The 26,846-nt window shown below is 41.4% G+C and overlaps 1 protein-coding gene across 1 annotated transcript in view; it reads right to left on the reverse strand.

Annotated features, from left to right (window-relative positions):
- Window positions 1-24,818, reverse strand: part of MRTFB (myocardin related transcription factor B) — a 209,789-nt gene extending 184,971 nt beyond the window's left edge. The window contains exons 1-2 of the mRNA XM_068967980.1: window positions 24,762-24,818; window positions 13,630-13,694 (exon numbers count right to left, since the gene is read on the reverse strand). The gene's annotated coding sequence lies outside the window, so the exon portion shown is untranslated. The remainder of the gene's footprint in view (window positions 1-13,629; window positions 13,695-24,761) is intronic.
- Window positions 24,819-26,846: the final 2,028 nt, after the last annotated feature.

Genomic DNA, 26,846 nt, shown 5'->3' on the forward strand with positions numbered 1-26,846 from the left:
AACTTTCCATAACTCAGACAAATCCTTCCTTAATTAGACTAAATCTGGGTAGAGGTAAACTATTTGGATGTTCCTCCTCCCCCATTATTTAATGCTCCTTTTATAATTATTTTTCAGTTCAGTCGCTCAGTTGTGTCTGACTCTTTGCAACCCCATGGACTGCAATATGCCAGGCTTCCCTGTCCATCACCAACTCCCGGAGCTTGCTCAAACTTAGGCCCATCGAGTAGGTGATGCCATCCAACCATCTCATCCTCTGTTGCCCCTTCTCCTCCTGCCTTCAATCTTTCCCAGCATCAGGGTCTTTTCCAATGAGTCAGTTCTTCGCATCAGGTGGCCAAAGTATTGGAATTTCAGCTTTAGCATCAGTCCTTCCAATGAATATTCAGAACTGATTTCCTTTAGGATGGACTGCTTGGATCTCCTTGCAGTCCAAGGGACTCTCAAGAGTCTTCTCCAACACCACAGTTCAAAAGCATCAATTCTTTGGCACTCAGCTTTCTTTATAATCCAACTCTCACATCCGGTATGACTACCGGAAAAACCATAGCCTTGATTAGGTGGATCTTTGTTGGCAAAGTAATGTCTCTGCTTTTTAATATGCTGTCGAGGTTGGTCATAGTTTTTCTTCCAAGGAGTAAGCGTCTTTTAATTTCATGGCTGCAGTCGCCATCTGCAGTGATTTTGGAGCCCCCCAAAACAAAGTCTCTCACTGTTTCCCCATTTCCCATGAAGTGATGGGACCAGATGCCATGATCTTCATTTTTTGAATGTTGGGTTTTAAGCCAACTTTTTCACTCTCCTCTTTCACTTTCATCATGAATGATATGGTAATAAAATTATATGACAAAGTTATATTATCATATATGATAAATTATATTTATTAGTCATCAAAAAAATCCAAGAACTAAGGAGTGGAGATACGGCATACATGAAAGCGACGCAGCAGAGGAGCGGCCCTGATGGGTCCTGGGCCCGGCGGCATGAGAGGGCCAGGCCTCTTCCCTCAAGGGCCACTGTGCACCACCATCTGTAAGGACTGCTGACGAACCCCTCTCTGACATCTAGGCTGTAAACTTTTCTAGTTTCAATGATGCTACCTCTGAAAAATTAACTACAAAAGAATAAAGGTAAGAACCTCAGAATAAGCTAAACTATATTAGAGGTATTTAAAGTTTTTCTTTTCTCCAGGAGCTGATAAGGGGTATCTCCAGAAACCAACCTTCTTTCATTTCAGCTCTGTAACTGATTTCAAAAAGGATACAGTTTGCTGGGGTCTGGGGTCTCAGCATGGAGATTTTCCCATTTATAACTTAACTAGCTTATGCAGGAGTCAAACTCATAATTTTGACTTTATCATTAAGATCTGAAATGTATTCTCTTTCCCAGTCTTGAAGGAGCCTTGGTAAAATTCAGAAGGCACACAGTCTTATAGTCTATCAGATATGTGTTGAACCTATTTGAAAGAATAAGCATTAATCTATAAACCAAAATAAAATCATGTGTCATATTTTAAACATGTATCTTAACAGTAATTTAAAAAGCTGGAATGCTATAATCTATGCAATTTGAGTTTTTAGAAATGCTCCTTTAAATTAACTTGCTAAAGGACATTTGTCTGCACTGGGAGTCAGGCAAATTTAGTTAAAAGTTCTTTGGCGAAAAATTAAATAAACGAATATGGCTCACATTTCTACTAGGAGGGTAAGAAAGGAATCTAGGCAATAAACAAAGACACTTAAAATACATGCAATTTACTATAATATCTTGTCATATGCAAGGTGGTAGGATGAGAGCGTTTAGCCCATAAAAGTAATACAATTCTATTTATGCATTAAAATGAAAAAAAGCACAAAACCCAAAAAAACACCTTTCCCAAGTATCAACGTAACATTACTACTTTAGATAAATAAGACCCTATTTTTCTAATATTTAAATAATAAAAATTATACCATATCCAAGCTACCTGTGATTTGGTTTTCTTGAATATAGAGGAAAGACAGAGCTGGCAGCACATTCACCTCAAAATTAAAGGGTAAAAAACCAAAGTCAAATTCCACTTCTAGACTAGTGTTCCAAAAGCTATTAAGAGATAGGAATCAGGAGTCAGATTTCAAGATGCCAAAATCTGAAACCTGCAATTTTTTTTTTAACATAAAAGATGAAAATAAGTTAACATCTGCTATTCAGAATACAAAATTTAGGTCTTGCTATGAACTCAGTTCTTACTTTTAAGGTGAACTTCCAGTCCTTTCCATTCAGAAATAGGACTTGATTTATTAAGTTCCCTGCTTTGTATCTCCAGAGTTGATCAAAGCACATTTTCTTAGTACAATCTGTATTGTTCCAAGTGTTTCATAAACATCTTTTGTGAGAGCTTACAGGAGTGATCTGAAATCATATCCAAGGTTTCATCCTGTGAGTCAGTTATTCTTAAAAGGAAACAGAATCTGTCTTTATCACCTTTATTTCCCTACCTATGACAAATCAATTTTAGTCACGAAATTTAAAAAACTAATTAGCAGGACTGTCAGTAGATAATTACTGATAATACTTGGCATGGCAAAGGAAAAAGGCATAATTTCATTACCTGGACATGAAAATTTCAGGTCTACACAGTATCTGAACTTTTATAACAGTCCCTTAGCCACTATGTTCACTACATGGCCCTACATTGATAACTCCCAAAACTATATTTCCTGTCCTCAACTGAGATCCAAACTGTATATTCAGCTGCGTGCTGAACGTGTTCACCTGAATCATTCACATAGATATTCACTGAATATCTGTTATGTGTCAAGTATACTATGCTGGGCTCTGGAAGCTCAGAATGAAGAAAACAAGATAGTCCCTGTCCTCATGAGACTTTTAATTGTGAAGAAAGCCAAACCAGTCAAATAATCGTAAAAATATGTAACATACAAGTTGTGATTAGTTCCGCGTCCCAGTCTAAGCTGGTCTGAAACTGAACTCACGGCACTGCAGTCTGCCTGCTCCCTGAACCTGCATTCTTGATGGCAATGGTGCCATCACAGGCTACCAGAGACACACAAGAGGGAGGCATTCTTCCTCCTCAGATCTCCTCCGGCTCAGGACTCCCTGAGCATGTGTGCACGGTCAGCTCTGCCCAACAACCTTCCTCTTTTTGGGAACTCCCAACGTGATGGTGGTAGACAGCTTTCAAAGATGCCCATGCCTGGTGAAGGCAAAAAACTCAAAGCCAAAAGAGCCCTTGGGATTTTAAAAATGAGCTGGGAGAGAGGAGCTTTTTCTTCCTCTTGGCAAGAGGGTATGAAGACAGCCCCTGCCCTATGCAGAAGCCCAAGGGCCCAGAGTTGGGAGAAAGAGTCCCTGTGATGATGAGACCTCTTCCAATCCCCAAGGTCCCTGGGTTGTTCTGGTTTCTGCAGCATTTCATATCTTTTACATCCTTCTCCAAGAACCTTCCGATTAATTTCTCTTTTAACTTAAGATAGTTTAAACTTAAGGAGGATTTCTGTTACTTGTAGCCAGGATTCCTGACTGATAGCTCCTAAACATTTCCAGCCTGAGTCTTATCCAACTCTGTCACAAATACCCTAGTTCAGGTCCTCACTTACTGGACTAACACAACAGCCTAATGGGACTCTGGTCTCCAGTCCTGCCCCCGCAGGCAGCATCCATAACACAGGGGCCAGAGTGACTACATCACACTCCCCCTGCTGGAGAGTGGCTCCAGCATCAACAGGGACAAGATCTAAACTCCTTAACAGGACACACCAGCTCTCTACAATCAATCTTCCTCTGCAGCCACACACCTGTTACTCCTTGCCTCACATTTTATGCTCTGACTGTATGGAATTACGTGGGCTTTAGCTTAGAGAGAGACACACACCCTTCCCCGCCCAATGCTGAACTGACTGGTAAGCAGGAGATTTTCCTTTCTGAAAACTTGGAAAACCTGAAGAAAATAAAGTGGTTTTCTTTAGGTTCACTTCTAGGCATCAAAGTCATCACATCCATTTCTACATGTTATTACACTAAGAATTCTAAATACCGTGGCTACAAGATACCTGGTCTAGACACAGTGTACACAGTAGCAAGAAACTGGAGGAGAAAATCAAAGACCCTAACAAAAAGTTCTGATTGCCACCCATCTTTTCGGATTGAGCACAACTCTCGTGAATGTACTGAAATCTACTGAGTTGTATGCTTTAAATGGGTGAACTTCGTGGTACATGAATTATATCTCAATAGAGCTGCTTCAAGTGTCCACTCTTCAGTGAGGCATTCTCACCCAGATACAGGAGAGTACTCCTTCCTCCCTTCCATGGGTCTCCACTGTCTGTGGATGCTTCAGGCTTGGCATGTGAGCTTTAGTTCTTTGAGGATAGGGCCATGGCCCACTCACCTCCGGATCCCTAAGCCTAGTCAAGGGCTTAGTACATACAAAACACTGAAAATGTTCACAGAATGTCCCATGCATTCTGAGCTAGGCAGAACACTGAAAGACATTATTTCTAACTTAAAAAATGCACATTGGGTTTTAGGTTAGGAAACTTGGTCTTCTCACCTTGTATTAGATGAGAATATTTGAAAATATGAAAGATGTTTAAATACCTCTACCCATTATATAGTTAACAGCTGACCATTTAATTTTGCAGCAACTTTTAAAATCAGATGTATAGAAATAAGGTGCAATTTTTTTTTAACTTGCAGAAAATTTCAAACAGAGGCAAGACAACATAAGCAACCAAAGAAAAACAGAAGTTGGTCTTCTCAAAAATTAAAAAATTTCTTCAAAGAACATTCTTTAAAAAAGTGAAAAGACAATCCACAGGAAGGGAGGAAAATTTTACAGTTCATATCTCTGATAAAGCCCTATGTGGAGGGCAGAGGGGTGCATCTAAAATATACAAAGAAATCTAGAATACACAAAAATAACTCAACAATAAAAAGACAATCTCATTTTTTAAATGGGAAAAGAATGTGAATAGGCATTTCTCTAAAAAATATACAAGTGACCAAGAAGCTCATGAAAAGATATTGAACGCCATTAGGGTGGAGAAGGTGATGGCACCCCAATCCAGTACTCTTGCCTGGAAAATCCCATGGACGAACGAGCCTGGTAGGCTGCAGTCCATGGGGTCGCTAAGAGTCGGGCATGACTAAGCAACTTCCCTTTCACTTTTCACTTTCCTGCATTGGAGAACGAAATGGCAACCCACTCCAGCATTCTTGCCTGGAGAATCCCAGGGACAGGGGAGCCTGGTGGGCTGCCATCTAAGGGGTCGCACAGAGTCAGACACAACTGAAGCGACTTGGCGGCAGCAGCAGTAGCCATTAAGGAAAATGCAAATCAAAATTACCACGAGAGACCACTTCACACCCACTGGGATGGTTACTATGAAAAACAAAACAAAAAATAACAAGTGTTGGCCAGGATGGAATCCTCTAACACTGCTGATGGGAACGTAAAATAGTACAGCCACTTTGGAAAACAGTTTGGCAATCCCTCAAAAAGTTAAATATAGAGTTACCATGAGAGGCAGCAATTCTACTCTTAGATATATATCCATGAGAAATGACAGCAGATGTCCACCCAAAAAACTTAGACATGAATGTTCTCAGCAGCATTCACAACAGCCAAAACCTGGAAACCACCTAAGTGGCCATCAACGGATGAATAAACAAAATGTTATCTATCTATGCCGTAGAATATTATTTAACAACAAAAAAGAATGAATTCTTATATATGCTATGACACAGACGAACCTCAAAAGCATGCTAAGTGAAAGAAGTCAGACACAAAAGGTCACACGTATTGTATAATTCCATTTATATGACATACTCCGAATTCAGAGACACACAAAGTAGAAACGGTGGCTGCCAGAGACTAAAGACAGGGAAGAATGGAAAGTGACTGCTACTAGGTCTGGGGTTTCTTTTTGGGGTGATTAAAGTGTCTGGAATGAGACTGGGGATCCGTGCATAACTCTGTGAATACAGAAAGATCTACTGAATTTTATGTTTTAAATGGATGAACTTTATGGTATGTGAATTACATGTCAATAGAGATGTTATGAAAAAAAATTACTACACAAAATCATATAGTGACACCTCCGTGCAGGGGCCTGACTGAATCACTTTGCCTACCACAGGATAACCTGTCGTAAACACACACACACACAAACGCACAATCTGTTCAAATGAGGAAATGATTTATTTTCCTACCACCAAATCCCCACAGCGACCAATCATAAAATCAAATTCAAAGTAAAAGAAGAAAAGAACAAAAGAGCATGCAAACTGCAATTTGCTGGCAGGTATAAAATGGAACTAACCAAAAAGTGCACAAAGAAAAATGTTTACCAGAACCACTCGCTTCCCTTTGATTACACAGATTTAAACAAGTCAAAGTCCTTTTTAACTGATGAGAAAATGTGCCAGCTTCTTTATTAACACAGAGCAAGGAAAAACAAGCATTCTCTCCTATAACAAAATTAACATCCCACAGAAGGTCTGTTTGTACTTGGCCGTCACAAACCTTTCATCTCAGAGCACTGCTAAATTAAACAAGCCCATGTTGTATTGAACACAATGAGCCAGACACCTTGGCAGGCTCCTAAAATTCGCCAGTTAATGCTGAAGAACATTGGAAACAGAGAGGAGGGTAAGAATGAGGGCAATGGCGCTGATAAAGCGGCTGTATCTTCATTCCGCCCAACATTTCACTCATCTACGATAATGGAAACACTCTAAGAACTGTGACAAGAAAAGCCAGAGAGATCTGGATTCAAGTTACTGTTTTGTTTTTAATGTACTAGCTGAGTGCCCAAGGACAAACCTCATAACCAAGCCTTCTATTCTCTAAAACTGGAGTGACTGAATCTAGCCTCTGAGAGTCATTAGAGAACAAAATGAAACAATACACACCGAAGGTACAGCCAATGCTCAATATGTACATCCCCACCATAAAAATCCTCACTGCTCTCAACTCTTCAATGCAAATATTGATTCTGGAGCTTGTATCACAACACAAGTAACTGACATCAGTCATTCTTTACTACCCCAAGGACATCTAAGCAACCAAAAGATCCTATGAAAGGTCTCTATTAAATTATTCCCCCTTCCATATAACTGAAAGTAAGAAAGCCATCAATAAAGTCTGCTTTAAATGTATTAAATCAGGGCATGACACAAAGCATTCATTCACCTAAGAGGTATTTAAAAGCAATGAACTGAGAGAGACATACCAAGAGAAACACTTACTATTAGAGACAAATGCCTATTTTTCAGTGCAATAATTGGTAACCTTTCCATAAAGATTGATGAAATCTGATTATAATTCCCAAGTGTCAGTAATCAGTTCTTAAGGAAAAAGAAAAAGGAAGTGGGATGGCTTCAAGCACTGCAAAAAAGATGTAGGCGGATACCCTTCCTACTGACAGCTATTACCGTTAACATTTGAGAGATGGCTGCCAGAAGATTCAGACAAAAAAACTCTGTTACATTAAAACAGACTGAAATCTACTTACAACAAAACTTACTGGGTTTAGCAGACGCAAACATAACCCGCACCATGAATTAGGTGTCCTCTCTGAACAAACAGGCACAGGGGTAAAACTCCTGTGAAATCCCCGCGTTTGTCATTACACCACTACCTCACACGTGGCGTGGCGGAAGTCTACTCAGAGACTCTGCAGGGAGACCATGGGGTCACAAAGAGTCGGACAGGACCGAGTGACTGAACTGAAGTGAACTGAGACTCTGCAGTGGTAGATGGTAGACTCCCTCCGCCCAGCTCCAGACCAAGTTCTAATCACAGCACAAACAGTCCAGGGTCTCAAGGGGGATGGGACACTCCAAGGCTGGAGAGGCCTACCCCTGGGGAGCTCCACCAAGCACCACGTTCTTTATGGAACTTGAAGCCCAAAGCTTCTGTTCTCTACCCCTCTTCCCCAAACTCTCCCCCTAAGACTCTAAATTTAATGAAACCTCTGTGAGGGACTAACTCACTGTACATGCTACAGAAGGAAGGCCGAGTGTTGCCTTTGCTAGGGAGATGTTCTCTATGCCACACATCAGCACTTATTTTGCCCTCCTATTGCAGTTCAGTACTCTCACCCTGACCATGAAACAGTTTCATGTGAATATTCTACCACCACAAATCCTGTATATGAAGACAGAACTTCTCTTCTTTCCAACTTTCCAATCAAATAACCACTTACACTGCCAGTCTAAACTTTAAGCTTTATGCCTAAAATAGGAAGAAACTGTTGCAAATGCATAAAATCCAACCCATTAAGTGCATAAGAATGTCTTAAAATCTGTTTAAATACAGTATAAAAATTTTTACAAACGCAGCTCAGAGGAGAAATAAATGACAGTCTTAAGTTTAATTAAGACTCCAGTTTAACTGCTACTAGTAATGCCTCACTTTTCAGGAGTATTTTTAGAATTAGGGTTTTAAAGCATGCAATTAAAGAAAGTAAGTCATCAGTGAAACGAAAGCTATAATATAAGGAACTTCCTATACGACTGGAGAAAAGAGATATAAGAACATAGAACTTCACTTATTTTAGAAAACAAATACAAGATCATACCATTAGCCACAATAAGATAGAGGGTAAAGGCCAGAAAATATAATTTAGACCTACAAAATGATGACTCAATAATTTCCTTTCAAGCCTGCCTAGATTTATTAATAACTTTAGATTTATTAAGGAAGGAGTTGCTAAGAAAGTTAAAGTACAAATAAAAATTGCTAGGGGATTATTTAATAAATTAAAAAAATTTTACATGCAAATAGCTGCTGCTAAAATACTAATTAAAACTAGCACATGCATTCTTTAGAATCCCATACTCCAGTGGAAACAAAGTGTATGAAACAAGAATCCTCAACATTGCCTAAATCTATTAGATAATTGTTCCATTCTCTCTGTTTATTTTGGCTGTGAAAAACTGGTTGTGAGTCAGAAACGCTAATAGGCAGGATACTGGACAAAGATTTACACATTCTTCTTAACGGCCGGCAATCCATTTCTCTACTTTTACTTTTAACAAATGCTTGACTACACAATTAAAATATACCTCAATTTCTCTCCATTATAATTTACTTTATCCTTGTCTTCAAATAACTGAAAGATATTCCCATCTGTATAATATGAAACATATTGTAAATAGCAGATCAAGTACTTTACCTATTTCAGACAGCTACTTTCCCCTTAACAGCAACAAAAAACAAAAAATGAGATTTAAAACACAGTTGTATGTGTGATTCTGCGAAGAAATTGGACAGAATCCAAATCAACAGTCCAAACAAAACATCACAAGAGGTTACAGTAGCAAATGTCACTACAATTATATACATCTAGATTTAGAAGCATTTAAACATCACACAACGGACTGGTTCCAAATAGGAAAAGGAGTATGTCAAGGCTGTATATTGTCACCCTGCTTATTTAACTTATATGCAGAGTACATCATGAGAAACGCTGGGCTGGAAGAAGCACAAGCTGGAATCAAGATTGTCAGGAGAAATATCAATAACCTCAGATATGCAGATGACACCACCCTTATGGCAGAAAGTGAAGAGGAACTCAAAAGCCTCTTGATGAAAGTGAAAGAGGAGAGTGACAAAGTTGGCTTAAAGCTCAACATTCAGAAAACGAAGATCATGGCATCCGGTCCCATCACTTCATGGCAAATAGATGGGGAAACAGTGGAAACAGTGTCAGACTTTATTTTTTTGGGCTCCAAAATCACTGCAGATCGTGACTGCAGCCATGAAATTAAAAGACGCTTACTCCTTGGAAGAAAAGTTAAGAGCAACCTAGATAGCATATTGAAAAGCAGAGATACTACTTTGCCAACAAAGGTCCATCTAGTTAAGGCTATGTTTTTTCCAGTGGTCATGTATGGATGTGAGAGTTGGACTGTGAAGAAGGCTGAGCGCTGAAGAATTGATGCTTTTGAACTGTGGTGTCGAGAGTCCCTTGGACTGCAAGGAGATCCAACCAGTCCATTCTGAAGGAGATCAGCCCTGGGATTTCTTTGGAAGGAATGATGCTAAAGCTGAAACTCCAGTACTTTGGCCACCTCATGCGAAGAGTTGACTCACTGGAAAAGACTCTGATGCTGGGAGGGACTGGGGGCAGAAGGACAAGGGGACGACCGAGGATGAGATGGCTGGATGGCATCACTGACTCGATGGACGTGAGTTTGAGTGAACTCCGGGAGCTGGTGATGGACAGGGAGGCCTGGTGTGCTGTGATTCATGGGGTCACAAAGAGTCGGACACGACTGAGTGACTGAACTGAAATATCACAGGTGTTAGTTTTCTTCTCCAAGAAATTAAATTTCTTAATTAAAATTGAAGGCACATCTCACTTGCATCTTAATTCTAACTTAACAATGATTATATTGACCAATCATTAATTCCTACAAAAATGATTTGAGTGTCTGCCATGTACATGCCAGGTATCACAGTAGTTGCTGGATGTAAGCTGGTGCATAAAACACACTAGGTCCAAGCCTCAACCATGTTAACTTGGAGTGGAAAGAAAAGCATCACATGAAAGGCAATCTATAAGAAGATGCATTCTATATCAAGGAAAAAGATGAATTTTAACTGGCTTTCAATTAAGTCAAAAAACAAACAGTAAGCCGATGACAAAGTACATGTTTGTTTCATGTGAGACCTTCCTTAGGCAACTTTTATTTGAAATAAAATCTAAAACAAACATAAAATTAGAGCTCATATTCATATCAGAAACTAGCAAAATCCTCTGGACAGATGAAACTCAACATCGGCATTCATACGTATAGATGTGAATGCATAGTCACCTAACTCAGTAATATTAGTTAGTTGCCAACAGTGGAAAATTCTTAAAGAGATGGGAACATAAGACCACCTGACCTGCCTCTTGAGAAACCTGTATGCAGGTCAAGAAGCAACAGTCAGAACCAGACATGAACAACAGACTGGTTCAAAATCGGAAAAGGAGAACATCAAGGCTGTATATTGTCATACTGCTTATTTAACTTATATTTGAAGTACATCATGTGGAATGCTGGGTTGGATGAATCACAAGCTAGAATCAAGACTGCTGGGAGAAATATCAACAACTTCAGATATGCAGATGACACTCACTAATGGCAGAAAGCAAAGAGGAACTAAATACTCCTGATGAGGGTGAAAGAGGAGAGTGAAAAAGCTGGCTTAAAACTAAACATTCAAAAAACTAAAATCATGGCATCACTTCATGGCAAACAGATGGAGAAAAAGTGGAAACAGTGGCAGGTTTTATTTTCTTGGGTTCCAAATCACTGTGGATGGTGACTGCAGCCACAAAATTAAAAGATGCTTACTCCTTGGGAAAAAAAAGCCATGACAAACCTAGATAGCATATTAAGAAGCAGAAACATCACTTTGCTGACAAAGGTCCATATAGTCAGAAATACAGTTTATCCAATAGTCATGTACAGATGTGAGAGTTGGATCATAAAGGCTGAGCGCCAAAGAACTGATGCTTTTGAACTGTCGTGCTGGAGAAGACTCTTGAGAGTCCCTTGGACAGCAAGAAGATCAAACCAGTCAATCCTACAGGAAATCAACCCTGAATATTCATTGGAAAGACTGACGCTGTAGCTGAAGCTCCAATACTTTAGTCACCTGATATGAAGAGCCAACTCACTGAAAAAGATCCTGATGCTAGGAAATACTAAAGGCAGAAGGAAAGACAGAGAATGAGATGGTTGGATGGCATCACCAACTCAATGGACATGAGCTTGAGCAAACTCCGGGAGATAGTGAAGGACAGGGAAGATTGGTGTGCTGCAGTCCATGGGGTCACAAAGAGTCGGACACAACTTAGTGACTGAACAACAATTTAAAAATATTTATACTGAATTAATCAGGGTAATGGGGCTTCCCTGATAGCTCAGTTGGTAAAGAATCCACCTGCAATGCAGGAGACCCCGGTTCAGTTCCTGAGTCAGAAAGATCCCCTGTAGAAGGGATAGGCTACCTACTCCAGTATTCTTGGGCTTCCCTTGTGGCTCAGCTGGTAAAGAATCTGCCTGCAATGCAGGAGACCTCGGTTCGATCCCTGGGTTGGGAAGACCCCCTGGAGAAGGGAAAGGCTACCCACTCCAGTATTCTGGCCTGGGTCGCAGAGTTGGACATGACTGAGCGACTTTCACTTTCAATCAGGGTAACAGAGCTAAAAACAAAGAACTCAGTATATTTTAACATTTTCATCACATTTACAGTCCAAGAGCATCTCACGTACACACAAGAACCACATGTATGTTTTTAATAAGGAAATTCTTTATGTAAGTAAGGCTATCAGATGAAAGAGGTCTTTAAACATGAAAGGTTTACTCCAGTCAGAAACCCTGCTATCTTGCTTCCCTGGTGGCTCAATGGCAAAGAATCCGCCTGCTAGTGCAGGAGACACAGGTTCAATCCCTGATCTGGGAAGACAACACAACTACTGAAGTCCAGGCCCCTAGAGCCAGTGCTCCACAACAAGACAAGCCACTGCACCGGGAAGCCCGCACACTGCAGGGAAGAGTAGCCCCTGCTAGAAAAGCCCAAGCGCAGCAACAGAGATCCAGCACAGCCCCAAATAAACAAATGCAAGTAAAAACAGGAGAGCCCTGCTATCTCAAGAGACACCATTTTTCCTTATTGGACGGGTAAGCATTAAACACACAAACAAAACTCAGTGTGGTAAGGGCGTGGAAAACAGGACTCTGGTGAATTTCATTTGGGGAGGGGTCTTTATTTACAGAGGGCAGTTTAGCCACAAGCACCTATATTTAAAATGCGTATCATCTTTGACCCAGTAGTTATACTTCAAAGAAGATAAATGAACAAGCATATAATGATGTACGTATGGGGTTGTTTGATACACTATTATCCACTAGAAACCATCTAAACAGTCATCAAATGAATGACTCAAAGTATGGTGCCTCTAAACAATCAAATATTGTCAGTAAAATGACTGTATACGATTATACATGTCTTTTACAATTCATGTGTAAAGATACATAAAGTAATACTGTTGTAGTAAATAAAAGACCAATTTACTTAAACATTTATATGTAAATAGTTACACATTCATAAATTTCTAAATGGAGTTTCATCAAAATAATAATGGCAGTCATTTCTGGGTGGCAGGAGTTAGGTGTCATTGATGAAGTTTTTTCCCACTACTGCAAGAAAAAAAACAACACATTTTCATTCAGGAAAATGAAGTGTTGCAATCTCATCAAGTGGCTTCAAATCCCTTCAACTCCCTACTTTAAAATCAAAAGTTTTCACTGAATGTTGCAAGTATGTATAATCACCAAACAGCTTACGGACTTCCACCTGTGGGATCTCCTTCTCAGCACCAGGCTTTAAAACAAGGAGATAACGGAAATTTATTAAAGATTCAAGTCAAATAAGTAAGGAAGCCAAATGACCTTAATCAGAAGCCCACATTTCTGGAAACCACCTTAAGAACCCCAGGTTCTATCAACTGACACACTCCTAAAACAACAATCTCCCTCTTGTATCTTCAGAAAGCAGGTATGGAGAGAAACTTTTTTTAAATAAGAGACATTTTCTTTAAAAAAATTAAATCATAAAAAACTTACCTCAGTAAAAATGTTTAATTATTTTCCTGTCTCACATTCTCTTTCTTAGCACCTTTACTGGGAACCTAGAGAGAAAAAAAAGTTAAAATTACTTTTTATTCAACATCTACGGCACGCCAGGCAGGGTGGTCAGAGAAAGTATCCCGGAGAACATCAAGTCTGAGAGGAATCAGAATGAATAAAATAGAAGTTACTAATATGGGAAGATTGGGCAGAAAAGTGAGTAGGTTCAAGTGGAATTGAATAACTCCCTAAATGGTTCAAGAACCTATACCTAACTATAGTCAACCTCACAGCAGGTGAAAAGCTGGGTTGCCTGATTAAGAACACCTGCCTGAGTCTCAGCACTACCACTTCCTTGCTTGTCTGCTCCTGAGCAAGTCCATAAGCCCGTGTGCCTTGGTTTCCCCAAGTGCCTAACAATAGGACTCAACTCCTAAGCCGGCTGAGGGTTATGTTAGATTATCCACATCAGAGACTTTAAAACAGTTTCTGGGACATAATAAAATGTTCGATGAACGTTAGTTTTCACTTTTATTATTACTTGTATATAATCCATTTGCCTTTCACCACCTCTATCACCACATTATTACTATAATTATTGAGAAATGGCATAATCCTTATCTTCAACATGCTTACAATGTACTGGGTGACAGAATTACCCAGGCATATGACACAAGGCAGGTTCAATTCAGTCACTCAGTCGTGTCTGACTCTTTGCAACCCCATGGACTGCAGCACACCAGGCTTCTCTGTCCTTCACCAACTACCGGAGCCTGCTCAAACTCATGTCCATCGAGTCAAAGAAAGATCTAAATCAATTATTCTTTATTTATTTAAAAACATCTGAGTGTCTGCTCCTTTCCAGGTACTCTGTGTTCTTTGGTGGGCGTGACGGTTTCTCTCCTCACAGCTTCCAGATTATCACGGCTAAGCTACAGGACAGATGAGCGACACAAGGAGACAGATCCTGCTTTTTTATTGGGTGCAGGGCAGCACGTATTTGAACTGGCAGAATTAGGTAGCAAAACATCCTAAGTGGAAGGGATGGCATTACAGGAAACGTGGGGCCTTTGGGGAAGGCTACGCAGCCTCTGGTCAGGGAGCATCCGAGAGGGCAACCAGCAGCAAGGTCAGAGAGAGAGGCAGGAGGGGCCTCAAATGCTGGGTTGAGTTTGTTCTTTTCTCAAGGACACTGATTATCCTGCTCGGAGTGAATCACAGCTTACTTTTAATTTCAAGTCTGGTATTGTTTTATTACTTTTCTTCACAATGTCTTTCTCTTTTCCAGGTGAGAGGGGAAAAAGGATGAAACAAAACAGAACAGCAACCTCAATCCACGCTGCTGTTGGCAGTGACGTTGGTAGAAGAGGCACTAAGTGATGAATTTCACATTCTTCTTAATTCTCCGAACATTCTTACCAAGCCAGAATTGTTCGTTTTACTAATTAGGAAACCGAGGCTCAGAGGGGTCAAACAGACCCCCAGATGTCCACTGAGCTCATAAATGCAGCTATAGAATTTAACTGCAAGCCTGACTTCCAAGGCTTTCTTTCTCTTCAGGCAAAAAAAAAAGTATAAGTGATTCCGCAGAATTTAATGCCCGTTAAAAACTAATTAGAATTTCAAGGTATATCATCTCAAAACCACTTAGAAAAGATAAAGACTTCATTATCTTCAAAAGATAAAGACTTTATATGTATGTATAAAAACATACATATACGTATATATAGGCATACATATAAATATGAAATGAAAATTAGTCACTTAGTCGTGTCTGACTCTTCATGATCCTATGGACTGTAGCCCACTGGGCTCTTCTGTCCATGGAATTCTCCAGGCAAGAATACTGGAGTGGGTTGCCATTTCCTTCTCCAATTCACATAAATATACACACATATAAAAAATTTAATAAGAAATGGGAAAAACCTGTATGAGAAAAATTTGTGCTCTAGGAGTCAGGAGTAAAACCAAACAAATGAAAAAAATACATCATGGTCTTGGAATGGAAAATTCAATATCAGAAAGATATCAATTCTCCCTATGTTAGTTTATAAATTTAACATGATCTCAACTTTTTTAAAGTGTGTTTTTCTTTTCTGGAACCGACAAATGATTCTAAAGTTCACATGGAAAAATAAACAAGCAAGAATGGCCAGGAAAATGAAGGGCAACAAGACAAACTAGTTTCACAAGGCATTAAGACGTTTTATAAATCCAATAATGTGTACTTGTGCAGGAATAGAAAGACTTAATGGAACTGACCAGAAAGCCCAGAGAGGTCTTCCAATATATCTGGAAATCTGGACTATAATGAAGGTGTTCTCTATTCTGAAACAAATGGCTAAAAATTAGTGGTAGCGATATGGATAAAGCTGAATCTATATATCACCCCTGAATACCAGAATAAATTCTAAATGGATCAAAGATTTAAGTGTAAAAATGAAACCATAAAGGGAAAAAATCCTTAAAGAAAAGAAACATGGGCGAAATCCAAATTCTTGGAGGCCTTTTCATGACTCAAAATCCATAAAATATTAACTGCTTAAAATTCAAAGAAAAAACTTAAAAGCCTTCTCTATACCAAAATACATTAAAGTAAACTTTTGAAAAATGACAAGCTTGAGGAAACTGCAATTCGCATCACAAAGGCCTAGTTTATAAATTCCTAGAAACTGTTAAGAAAAAAAGTAATTCAAAAGAAAATGTGCAAAGGGCATGAACAAATAGTTCATAGAAAAGAAATAGCCTTAAAAAGAATATATTTGAATCAGTTCTAATGAGGTGGATGAAACTGGAGCCAATTATACAGAGTGAAGTAAGCCAGAAAGAAAAACACCAATACAGTATACTAACACATATATATGGAATTTAGAAAGATGGTAACGATAACCCTGTATGCAAGACAGCAAAAGAGACACAGATGTATAGAACAGTCTTTTGGACTCTGTGGGAGAGGGCGAGGGTGGGATGATTTGGGAGAATGGCATTGAAACATGTATAATATCATATGTGAAACGAATCACCAGTCCAAGTTCGATGCATGATACAGGGTGCTCAGGGCTGGTGCACTGGAATGACCCAGGGGGATAGTATGGGGAGGGAGGTGGCAGGGGGGTTCAGGATGGGGAACACGTGTATACCTGTGGTGGATTCATGTTGATGTATGGCAAAACCAATACAATACTGTAAAGTAAAAAAAACAAGAAAGAAACAGCCTTTAAGCATGTGAAAAGATGCTCAGCCTCCTTCATAATCAAAGTAATGCACATTAAAACCACAATGAGTTACTTTCCACCTTATCGGACTGATACAAATCCAAAAGCTGGTAATCAGCCTATTACAAGAGGCTGCGGAGACAGATACCTGCAAGGGTTCAAAATGGTACAACCCTGAAGGTGGGCAGCATTTATCAAAATGTATAAACGCAATGCTCACGGACCCAGCAATCCCACTTCTGGAAAGTTATCCCACAGATACTGCACATATATTAACTGACATGTGCACAACGTTATTCACCACAGGCTGTGACTGCAAGACTGGAAAACATTCAACTATCCATTAACGGGCGTTAACTTCAATAAACTATGGCACAGGCCACACAACAGTATATCCTGCATCTGGTAATAAATCTTTTCTATATACAAATGTGGAAAGACGCTAAAGGTACACTACTGAAAAAAAAAAAAAAAAAACAGGGTCAGAATAATTTATGTAGCTGAGGTTGAATGGTTTTATGAAGACCTACAAGAACTTTTAGAGCTAACACCCAAAAAAAGATGTCCTTTTCATTATAGGGGACTGGAATGCAAAAGTAGGAAGTCAAGAAACACCTGGAGTAACAGGCAAATTTGGCCTTGGAATACGGAATGAAGCAGGGCAAAGACTAATAGCGTTTTGCCAAGAAAATGCACTGGTCATAGCAAACACCCTCTTCCAACAACACAAGAGAAGACTCTACACATGGACATCACCAGATGGTCAACACCGATATCAGATTGATTATTTTCTTTGCAGCAAAAGATGGAGAAGCTCTATACAGTCAGCAAGAACAAGACCAGGAGCTGACTGTGGCTGAGATCATGAACTCCTTATTACCAAATTCAGACTTAAATTGAAGAATGTAGGGAAAACCGCTAGACCATTCAATCCCTTATGATTATACAGTAGAAGCGAGAAATAGATTTAAGGGCCTAGATCTGATAGATAGAGTGCCTGATGAACTATGGAATGAGGTTCATGACATTGTACAGGGGACAGGGATCAAGAGCATCCCCATGGAAAAGAAATGCAAAAAGCAAAATGGCTGTCTGGGGAGGCCTTACAAATAGCTGTGAAAAGAAGAGAGGCGAAAAGCAAAGGAGAAAAGGAAAGATATAAGCATCTGAATGCAGAGTTCCAGAGAATAGCAAGAAGAGATAAGAAAGCCTTCTTCAGCGATCAATGCAAAGAAATAGAGGAAAACAACAGAATGGGAAAGACTAGAGATCTCTTCAAGAAAATTAGAGATACCAAGGGAACATTTCATGCAAAGATGGGCTCGATAAAGGACAGAAATGGTATGCACCTAACAGAAGCAGAAGATATTAAGAAGAGCTGGGAAGAATACACCTGTACAAAAGAAAAACTGTACAAAAAAGATCTTCATGACCCAGGTAATCATGATGGTGTGATCACTAATCTAGAGCCAGACACCCTGGAATGTGAAGTCAAGTGGGCCTTGGAAAGCATCACTATGAACAAAGCTAGTGGAGGTGATGGAATTCCAGTGGAGCTATTTCAAATCCTGAAAGATGATGCTGTGAAAGTGCTGCACTCCATATGCCAGCAAATTTCAAAAACTCAGCAGTGGCCACAGGACTGGAAAAGGTCAGTTTTCATTCCAATTCCAAAGAAAGGCAATGCCAAAGAATGCTCAAACTACCACACAATTGCACTCATCTCACATGCTAGTAAAGTAATGCTCAAAATTCTCCAAGCTAGGCTTTAGCAATACATGAACCGTGAACTCCCTGATGTTCAAGCTGGTTTTAGAAAAGGCAGAGGAACTAAAGATCAAATTGCCAACATCCGCTGGATCATGGAAAAAGCAAGAGAGTTCCAGAAAAACATCTATTTCTATTTTGACTGTGTGGATCACAATAAACTGTGGCAAATTCTGAAAGAGATGAGAATACCAGACCACCTGACCTGCCTCTTGAGAAATCTGTATTCAGGTCAGGAAGCAACAGTTAGAACTGGACACGGAACAACAGACTGGTTCCAAATAGAAAAAGGAGTATGTCAAGGCTGTATATAGTCACCCTGCTATTTAACTTTTATGCAGAGTACATCATGAGAAATGCTGGACTGGAAGAAGCACAAGCTGGAATCAAGATTGCCGGGAGAAATATCAATAACCTCAGATATGCAGATGACACCACCCTTATGGCAGAAAGTGAAGAGGAACTGAAAAGCCTCTTGATGAAAGTGAAGAGGAGAGTGACAAAGTTGGCTTAAAGCTCAACATTCAGAAAACGAAGATCATGGCATCCGGTCCCATCACTTCATGGGAAGTAGATGGGGAAACAGTGGAAACAGTGTCAGACTTTATTTTTTTGGGCTCCAAAATCACTGCAGATGGTGACTGCAGCCATGGAATTAAAAGACGCTTACTCCTTGGAAGAAAAGTTATGACCAATCCAGACAGTATATTCAAAAGCAGAGACATTACTTTGCCAACTAAGGTCCGTCTAGTCAAGGCTATGGTTTTTCCAGTAGTCATGTACGGATGTGAGAGTTGGATTGTGAAGAAGGCTGAGTGCCGAAGAATTGATGCTTTTGAACTGTGGTGTTGGAGAAGACTCTTGAGAGTTCCTTGGACTGCAAGGACATCCAACCAGTCCATTCTGAAGGAGATCAGCCCTGGGATTTCTTTGGAAGGAATTTTGCTAAAGCTGAAACTCCAATACTTTGGCCCCCTCATGCGAAGAGTTGACTCATTGGAAAAGACTCTGATGCTGGGAGGGATTGGGGGCAGGAGAAGGGGACGACAGAGGATGAGATGGCTGGATGGCATCACCAACTCGATGGACATGAGTCTGAGTGAACTCCGGGAGTTGGTGATGGACAGGGAGGCCTGGCGTGCTGCGATTCATGGGGTCGCAAAGAGTCGGACACGACTGAGCAACTGAACTGAACTGAACATATAAAAGGAGTGGGTATATACAGTGTACTGGTATTTGCTTGTATATACACAAAGAAACAACAGACATCTATAGGAAACAAATAGAAAACATTTTCTATGGCTGGAGACAGCATGTTAAACCAAAACAAAACTGGAAATTAGACTCCTCAAAATAGATTTTTTTAGTTTTTGAATCACATGAACATTTTATACATACAAAAAGAATTTTCAAGTGTTAAGAATATACTTCATAGGAGAAAGAGAAAGAGAACTACTTATCACCTAGAGTCAAAATCCAACATACATTAAAAGGGAATGTTTTCCCAAATTAGGAGTTTGAGATTAACAGACACATACTTTTATACATAAGATAAACAACAAGGACCTACTGTGTAGCACAGGGAACCATATTCAATATCTTATAATAACCTAAAATGGAAAAGAATCCGAAAAAGAATACATATGTGGGTGTGTGTGTGTATATATATACATATATATATATATATATATATATATATATATATATATATATGTAAGTATGTATAACTGAATCACTCTGCTGGACACCTGAAACTAACACAACATTGTAAAGCACTATATTTCAATTTAAAAATAAAAATAAAAGACTTTTTCTATCAAATAGATGTTAACAAGCAAATTTAGTGTGACCATCACTAAATTTCACACAATGTTTAAGTTTTTCTTTAATCAAGCTAAAGCACATTATAGTAATCTCTAAAAGTACTATTTGGAGGACAAGAAATCAGAAGAAAGAATAGAAAAAGTACGAGGATGCTTTCGCCTAGTGGTTCTCAAAGTATGGTCCTTGGGCCAGCAGCATCAGCATTATCTGAGAATCTGTTAAAAGTGCAAATTCTGAAACCCTAGTCCAGACCCACTGAATTAGAAACCTGGGAGTGGCAGGGAGCAGTTCTGGTGATAAGCACTCCAGTCTGAGAGTCAGTGATCTGGCCAAGTGTTCCTTATACATCTTCATGCCTCACTTGAGAATCTTATTAAAAAGCAGATTCTGGTTCAGTAGTCTGGGGTGAGCCCCAGAGCTGGCATTTCAAACAAGCTCCAGCAGGCTGCGAGTGTGCAGCAGGTTGAGGGAGAACCCTTACAAAAAAAAGCTCAAATCCATCTGGAAGAAGGTACGCAGTCTTCAGTGGTTGAGTTTCCTATGAAACTTGCCCTCAGTAGAGTCCTTACACAGATTTCTAGGCTGGGGGACACCATGTAGTCTCCCATATAAATTCTGTCTTTAACACAGAATAAATACATTTAGTGAAAAAAGTCAAAGTTGCTCAGTCATGTCCGACTCTTTGCAAGCCCACAGATTGTAGCCCGTCATCCTCCTCCATTCATGGAATTCTCCAGGCATGAATACTGGAGTGGGTTGCCATTCCCTGTTCCAGGGGATCTTCCTGACCCAGGCATTGAACCCAGGTCTCCTGCATTGCAGACAGATTCTTTACCATCTGAGCCACTATACCTTATTAAAATAACAGTGAATTGTTGAAATTCAACTTAAGGATGTCTCATTTGAGACAACTTTCATTTATAAGTGGACCTAGGAATCTTTCAGAATGGGGTAAAAAAAAGAAGGCATATTCATACATCCACCTGGTTATACTATCTGATTACCTTTACTTCAAACATTAGCCACACCATCTTCTCTCTATGAAAAATGATCAAGCAGTTTGTTTCCTTCTAAACATATTTTAAAATGGTTCTTATACTTACAAATACGGATTCTCCATTTGCTTTACATGAGGGAGAAACGTTTATAGGAAAAGTAAAGAATTCTAATTTAGATGGAAGAACCTGGAACTGGTATGTATCTACATTTTGCAAGTCATTCTTTGGACAAAGTTTTTGGTGTTAAACATTAATCAATGTGCTGTAATTTCTACATATCCCTATCTCACTGCATCTAAGATGCCATCATTTCCATACACACTATTATTCTGTGTAACACTAAGGAAGAACAAAAGCTGCCAATGAAACCATGACATGTCAATTTTAAGACAGTAGTCTATCTCAGACATGCATCTTAAAATCAATGAAATGGCTTAATTATAAATCTCAGAGATATGTACATAATAATTTATGCATTTTCATTTATAGAGGCATGGATTTTTGTTCACTCAACAATTTGTCCCCATACCTAAAACAGTGGAAAAGTTCCAACATCCACATAATATGACTTGGTTCATTTTTGTACAGGAGTATTTTTTTAAAAAGTAGTGATTAAAAAAACAAAAAAGGAGTGACCTCTTTTTACCGTGAAACATAATACTGCTTGTGCAAAGTAATACAAATTAATTATTCTTAATTTGGATAATTTTCCCATCTAGAAGGATTCAATGTATCTATCTCTAGGCAATTTAAAATACATCCTTCTATTCTGACAACAACCTTACTTACATGTTTGTTTCCATAGCACCTTTCAAAAGTAACAAGCAAATGAACAACAAACATCTTATAGCAAAGAAGTCACTTTATCCAAGAGAAAGGAAAGATAAACTTCCTGTGTGGATTTAACAAAAGTTGAAGAAATTCATCTTGTTACACTATAGCTGTATAATAGCTGGAGCTGAACTATCTTGACTCAATTTGCATTTTCCCCATGGCACTAAGACTAACTCAATTTCAAATGAAATCAGAATTTCTTACGAATCCTATCAGGAGCACAGAAGACAACATAACTATAGTTCATTTTGATTTTCACTCTTGTTCAATATGTATTGACCAAATTCTCTAACATGGATATTAGTACACAGAAAGAAAGAATGGCTTCCCCGATGGCTCAACAGTATAGAATCCGCTTGCAATGCAGGAGCCGCAAGAGACAAGGGTTGGATCCCTGGGTCGGGAAGATCCCCTGGAAGAGGGCACGGCTACCCACTCCAGTGTTCTTGCCTGGAGAATCCCATGGACAGAGGAGCATGGCGGGCTACAGTCCATATTGTCGCAAAGAGTCGCATATGACTGAAGCGACTTAGCACACATACAGAAAGAACAGGGGAAAAATGTTCCCAACAAAAACTGTCAGTTAAATTCTGCCCCCTTCCCTGCTCTAACTGAGTCTACAATTTAGAGTCACTCTCAACGGAGCTAGACCTTGAGACATGTGAGGTCCTCTGACATGCTTAGTTATCAAAGTGACTGGGGTACACCACTAGCATTTACAGCTTGGGAGCCAGATGCTCGAACTTCTCACAATGCATGGGCTAGATCCACATAATGAAGACTTATCCTGGTCCTGAGACTTTTCAATGACCAGCCAGATTAATCGCCTTAACCGGCCTTACTTCAGAACATAATACTAAATATTTTACAAGAAATTATGGGAAAACCCTAGTAATTTGAGAAGGTATCTAAGGCAAGATAAGTTGAGACTGAATGACTAGGGTCTGAAAATTGGTGACTATTTCCACACACCAAGCATTAACTCAGCATATAATAGCAGTGTCACAACACTGAGCTTATCTACACTATGTGAGATACTGCCACCGAATCAAACAAAAACCCTTCAATCTAGCTAATATTTTATTCATTATCAGAGAGAAGCAGTAGGAATCCAGCATGTTGCCTCAAAGCAGCAGTACTTCGAAGCTTGCGGCACAAAACATGCCCTACAATGTTGTTTGAAAGTCTGGCATTCACGGAAGGGCTATATTAGTATTATTTATATGTTGACTGAGATAGTCTGTACTTTCTCTTGTCCTGTTACTCCTAACTCAATCTAGGCGTGTATTTTCATAATCATAAATAAGTTATTCCAACACTTAAGGTGTCCTCCACCCCCGTGTCTAACTAGACCTCTAATCTTTCCTTTCCGTGTATGAAATAGCTCCTGACATTTTTACCTCTCTTCAAACCAAGCTTATTCACTAGAAGCAGGTAGGAGCAGTCCAGTCCGCAGCACAGCAGTAACGTGCTAGCCGTGATGTGGCAATGCAGGTCATGTATTGTTCTTTTATTTCTAACATTTAAATCGGAGCATCACAGTGGTTTTCAACTACGTACGTAGGTAGCTTTTATTTCTGATGTATTTCATTGGAGCTGTAAAGGGGGCTTTACAAACCATTGCTGCAAAGGGGAGGGGCCTTGGTTCTGACAAAGTTGAGCACCACTGCTCCAAAGAGTGGAATCACGTGCTGAACAAAAAAAAAAAGTTTCCTTTGCTTAAAGCAAGCCCTGGGCTCCAATATTCCACTTCCATTCGATTGGACATCCCACCCTAGACACACACCGCTGCTTTTAAGCCCACTTCTGCTCTCATAGAGGGCCAAAGAAAAGTTTTTGTCCATTTCGGAAACAGGGACCCTTTGGGTAAGCTGACAAAGGCCGAGGACTCTCCCCCAAGAAACTCCTGTGCCATGCTGCATTCAATTAGGAGGAGAGCGGGGGCCCCCCCAGACACACCCTCTGCAGCTCAATCGGAACCTGAGGAGAATTCGAGCCCTAAAACCCCGCGAGTGGGGGCGGGGAGAAGGATGGGAGGCAAGGACGGGGCGGGGCGCTGGAGTCGCCGTGCCCGGGTGTGAACCCCGACTCCACCGCGTCCCAGCGGCGTGACCCTGGGCAGGGCGCTTCACCTCTGCGTGCAGCCCGAGCGGAACCGCCTAATTGCCGGCAGACGATTAAGGCTCACTGAACGGTGTTGCCGCGCCCGACAGCGCCGCGTCCTCCCGCGCCAACGCGCCGCCGGGGAAAACTGAGGAGCGCCCCGCGGTCGCACACGCGAGCGGACGCGGGCTGCTAGGGGACTGGCCCGGCCGCCCCGCGGCCCCGGCCCGGCCGCCCCGCCCCGCCGCGCCCGCTCGGGTCCCGGGACAGCGCGGACCGGGCGACTCCGCTGCAGCCGCGGGGCCGACTGAGGTGGCCGCCCAGAACGCGGGCCGCCCGCCGCCCGGCCGGCCCCCCCCGCCTGGCCCTCGGTCTCCGCTGTTCTCACCCGCTCCTCAGTCCCAACGGCAGCCGCCGCCGCCCGCAGCTCACCTCCCGGGCCGCCGCCGCCGCCGCCGCCGCCGCCGCCGCCGCCGCGCGCGATCTCGCGAGACTTCGCTCCCCTCGCCGCTCCCCCGCCCTCCCCGCGCGTCGCGCGGACCCCGGCCTGGAAACGGCCGGATGCCTTCCTCGGGAGCGACCCTCACGCCTCCGGGTTAAGTCTAGGTGGGCTCGCGACCCCGCGTCCTGGTCCCTGCGTCCGTCCCGCCCACCTCCGTGAAGGTGAAGGGTTAAATGCCAGGTGCGGGTCGGCCGCCTCCTCACCTGGCCGGCCGGGTGCGCGTGCGCATGCGCGCGCCCGGGGCCCTGGACTTTCGAGCCTTTGCAAAAGCTCTAACCACGGTGACAGCAGTGATCCCTGCAGCCAGTTTTGGAATGCTTCCTGGGTGCCGAGTACTTCTAAAACTTCCTGGGTCCTCACAAGTTCCACCAAGAAGTGGGTATTACCATCCTCTCCTCTCCAGAGGCGATAAAACGGAGGCTTGGCCAGGTTAAGAACTACCTCTGGGTCACGCAGCTAGGAGTGGGCATCCGGGGTTGTCTGTTGCTCAAACCGAAGCCCTGATTTCCCGCCTCCATGACGATCCCCAGGCCCTGTCCCTGTTCCTTCTTCCGCTGAGGGCGCCAAATCTCAGCCCTTCTTTACTTCCCTCCCACGGTTCAAGCGCTCCTAGGAGGGCAGTTGCTACAGTCCCTCTGGTTTTATAAAGCTGCAATCAGCAAAACGCTTCTCCCTCATTACCCGAACTTCCTAAGGCCTCCCTGTGCCAGACCGTGTCTCCTCTTTAGACTGGTGGTGTTTTGATGATAACACGGTAGGATGGGACACAAGACATAGAACCAGAATGTATTTACATGGATGTTAGGGGGCTCCAAGGAAGGTGTGACTTCTTCCTGGGATAAAATCTTAACCTTATATAATTGTTTCTAAAAAAAGACGGGCTAGCAATTATTAAGGGCATTTCAAGGTCACTACCAATATTCTTCCGAGTCAAATCATAGGAAAATGGAGATGAAGACATTGGCTCAAGTCTCCACTGTAAGATGAGGTTTGAACCTGAGTCTGAGTCCAGAACCCAGTACTGCCTCACACTAAAGTCCCATGAACTAGCAAGTCTGGGCCAACAAGCTGCTGTAAAATCGAAAGCCTTGGAGGTTCTAGCTATTCCTTTACCTTGCATGAGGGTCTGCAGGGGCTTGCCCAGCCCACCTGACAGTCAAATCCATCTCAGCAAACGCTGGCCTGCCCACCCTGCAAGCCTGCCCAGTTCCTCTAGAAATAACACTGCTTCCTGCTTATATGCAGAGTACATCATGAGAAACGCTGGGCTGGAGGAAGCACAAGCTGGAATCAAGATTGCTGGGAGAAATATCAATAACCTCAGAGATGCAGATGACACCACCCTTACAGCAAAAAGTGAAGAGGAACTAAAAAGCCTCTTGATGAATGTGAAAGAGGAAAATGAAAAAGTTGGCTTAAAGCTCAACATTCAGAAAACTAAGATCATGGCATGGGAAATAGACGTGGAAACAGTGTCAGACTTTATTTTGGGGGGCTCCAAAATCACTGCAGATGGTGACTGCAGCCATGAAATTAAAAGACACTTACTCCTTGGAGGGAAAGTTATGACCAACCTAGACAGCATATTAAAAAGCAGAGATATTACTTTGCCCACAAAAGTCCATCTAGTCAAGGCTATGGTTTTTCCAGTGGTCATGTATGGATGCAAGAGTTGGACTGTGAAGAAAGCTGAGAGCTGAAGAATTGATGCTTTTGAACTGTGGTGTTGGAGATGACTCTTTAGAGTCCCTTGGACTGCAAGGAGATCCAACAAGTCCATCCTAAAGGAGATCAGTCCTGGGTGTTCTTTGGAAGGGCTGACGCTGAAGCTGAAACTCCAATACTTTGGCCACCTCATGCGAAGAGTTGACTCATTGGAAAAGACTCTGATACTGGGAGGGATTGGGGGCAGGAGCAGAAGGGGACGACAGAGAATGAGATGGCTGGATGGCATCACTGACTCGATGGACG

This window comes from Capricornis sumatraensis, chromosome 3, assembly GCF_032405125.1.
Source record: "Capricornis sumatraensis isolate serow.1 chromosome 3, serow.2, whole genome shotgun sequence".
Lineage (NCBI taxonomy): Eukaryota > Metazoa > Chordata > Mammalia > Artiodactyla > Bovidae > Capricornis > Capricornis sumatraensis.